Here is a 3,733-nt window from a genome sequence, read left to right as displayed (position 1 = left end):
TTTGCTACACATTTGAACTGTCACTCTTATGCAAGATGTATCTTCATAACCCCAGACCAGCTGATATCTATCGCTGTCAGACGCTTGGTTAGGAACCTTCACAACCTAGTCTAGCTAGACGTTTGAGGGTTGTGAAGCGTCCTAACAGCCCTGCTGCTGCTGCTGCTGCTGCTGTTAAGGTTGTGAGGAGGCTAAGAGGGGCGCCACAGCCACGCCAGGAATATTTCTTCACTAGTCCGCTGAAATGCCAACTATGGCGCTCAGTTGTGAAAAGTCTCGTTGAAATGCCACGCTGGTTTCTGCCGCGTTAAATAAGTTTTAAATCAATTTTTTTCTGACGCTGTTCGCATCATCCTCTCTGTCGCGCGCGCACGCACGCACGCACACACACACACACACACACACACACACACACACACACACACACACACACACACACACACACACACACACACACACACACACACACACACACACACACACACACACACACACACACACACACACACACACACACACACACACACACAGAGAAAGGCACGGAAGGAAATACTCGTACCCTGTACGGGCAGTCAACAAATGGAACGCACTGAAAGAGAAAGTTGTGGAAGCCACCTCCACCCACAATTTTAAAGCCGGATTCGACATATAATTTTAAGTCACAATAGTTAAATTGTAACGCACCACGTACAGCAAGGCTGGGAGGCGGGACATACATAGCTAGAGCACACTCCTACATAGTCACTATTAGGTAAGTATACACAGGTAAAGAGAGAGATAGAGAGGAGGAGGAACGGTGACTGACAGACAGACAGACAGACAGAGGGGGCGAGATTCAAATCTTCCTTTAGCCTGTTCTGATAGTCATATGTTAAAGTCACTTGTATTCCTTCATATAATGCCACACACGTGGATGATAATGAATAAATGTACATTCATTCTTCATTCACACAAACTCCATTGTTCAAAAAGATTATTTTGTTGTTGTTAAAGATTTGCTACCTGGAACCAAAAGTGCCAAGTAGCACGGGCTATGGTGAGCCCGTAGAGCCTTAAAGGTTATTTGAGCTCTCGGTCACAAAGAGCTGTTTTTCATCACCTCCTCACAACATAACAAGACCTGCTGCTACTGTGAATGTAATATACAAAATAAGGGTTGTTTTGTACTCCAAAAAATGTACATTTTGTACTATTTTGTTGAGGGCTGGAGGAGGAATGTAACAACCAAACCCATCCTTTCTTAGGTCTAAAATAGTACATGTGCTAAATTCGGCCTTGTTTCGAACAAAATTTCGAACAAAATTCGAACATGTTTCGGTTCCGTATTTAGGTCTAGGTTATGTAAGATTGATGAGTAGGCTGTTCCCGCCAAACACACACAGAAACTACGACGTTGGTACAACGTTCGAACAAGTTTTAACACCTCCTAGCCAGTTATAACAACCAATATAGCAAGTTGTAACAACGTTCTAATACGTCATAAAGACGTTAAGCCAAGATGTAACAACTTTATTACAAGTTGTAACAACGTTCCAATACGTCATAAAGACGTTAAGCCAAGATGTAACAACTTTATTACAAGTTGTAACAACGTTCCAATACGTCATAAACACGTTAAGCCAAGATGTAACAACTTTATTACAAGTTGTAACAAGCGGAAAATAGACACAGTTTCGGTTTGTGTTTCCATGGCTTGTAGCTTTTGTTATAACCTTGTTGAGATGATTTCGGGGCTTTAGTGTCCCCGCGGCCCGGTCCTCGACCAGGACCAGGCCCCCAGGAAGCAGCCCGTGACAGCTGACTAACACCCAGGTACCTATTTTACTGCTAGGTAACAGGGGAATAGGGTGAGAGAAACTCTGCCCATTGTTTCTCGCCGGCGCCTGGGAACGAACCCAGGACCACAGGATCACAAGTCCAGTGTGCTGTCCGCTCGGCCGACCGGCTCCCCTTTTGTATAGCATTAAGGTAAAATGTTCATTTGGTATTGGGTAGAACAGTGCGTATTATGTGTGCTTCACCTATAGTCACTATATGTACTATTATAAGTTTGGAAAAGAATGGTTCGCTCATTTTATTGGGGGACTTGTCCAGAATATCAATTTACTGGACTTTATTTATTGGAATAAAACATCAATTTACTGGACTTTATTTATGAAGAAGAACATCAATTTACTGGACTTTATTTATGAAGAAGAACATCAATTTACTGGACTTTATTTATTGGAATAAAACATCACTTTACTGGACTTTATTTATGAAGAAGAACATCAATTTACTGGACTTTATTTATGAAGAAGAACATCAATTTACTGGACTTTATTTATGAAGAAGAACATCAATTTACTGGACTTTATTTATGAAGAAGAACATCAATTTACTGGACTTTATTTATGGGAAAAAACATCAATTTACTGGACTTTATTTATGGGAAAAAACATCAATTTACTGGACTTTATTTATGAAGAAGAACATCAATTTACTGGACTTTATTTATGAAGAAGAACATCAATTTACTGGACTTTATTTATGGGAAAGAACATAAATTTATGGCAAGATAATACATTTTTTTCAAACTTTGATATGTAATATTCTTTTGTCTATGTATCGTCATACTGGGCCAGGTTTCATGAAGCATTTACGAAACCTGTGCATCTTTTCTCAACCATGGCGGCTTTATTAACGTCTATTCGATCATTTATGAGCTCCGAAGCATTACGTGGTTATTTATAATAATTTTTGTAACCTTTTAAAACTCGTAAACGTATTAATAAGTGTAAACAAAGCCGCTCATATGATCGAGAAAAGATGTAAAGGTTTCGTAAGGAGTTGTGTAAAGGCTTGACTAACCCTGATCCTGGCATTATCTTGAGATTATCTTGAGATGATTTCGGGGCTTTTTTACTGTCCCCGCGGCCCGGTCCTCGACCAGGCCTCCACCCCCAGGAAGCAGCCCGTGACAGCTGACTAACTCCCAGGTACCTATTTACTGCTAGGTAACAGGGGCATTCAGGGTGAAAGAAACTTTGCCCATTTGTTTCTGCCTCGTGCGGGAATCGAACACGCGCCACAGAATTACGAGTCCTGCGCGCTATCCACCAGGCTACGAGGCCCCGAGGCATTGTTGATCTTTTTTTCAAGATCTTCAATCTTGCAAGACAGTGTGGCACTACAGCGGCCTTAATGTCAACAGCTTATCCATCTTTGTTTTGTTGGAACTGAGATGACTGTGACAGTCTTCGTGATTGGCTCTCTGGGGAGACTTTGCCTTAATTCAAGAGCGATAGAGAGCAGGACAGGTTTGGGTGATGGATATTGATGCTGGGGTCTGTCTCACTCTGTCTCTCTCTGTCGCTCTCTGTCGCTCTCTCTGTCTCTCTGTCTCTCTGTCTCTCTCTCTGTCTCTCTCTCTTTCTCTGTCTCTCTCTCTCTGTCTCTCTCTCTGTCTCTCTCTCTCTTTCTCTGTCTCTCTCTCTCTCTGTCTCTCTCTCTGTCTCTCTGTCTCTCTCTCTGTCTCTCTCTCTCTCTCTCTCTCTCTCTCTCTCTCTCTCTCTCTCTCTCTCTCTCTCTCTCTCTCTCTCTCTCTCTCTCTCTCTCTCTCTCTCTCTCTCTCTCTCTCTCTCTCTCTCTCTCTCTCTCTCTCTCTCTCTCTCTCTCTCTCTCTCTCTCTCTCTCTCTCTCTCTCTCTCTCTCTCTCTCTCTCTCTCTCTCTCTCTCTCTCTCTCTCTCTCTC

Source organism: Procambarus clarkii, chromosome 80 (assembly GCF_040958095.1).
Source record: "Procambarus clarkii isolate CNS0578487 chromosome 80, FALCON_Pclarkii_2.0, whole genome shotgun sequence".
Lineage (NCBI taxonomy): Eukaryota > Metazoa > Arthropoda > Malacostraca > Decapoda > Cambaridae > Procambarus > Procambarus clarkii.
Note: the sequence above shows the minus strand (reverse complement) of the source record.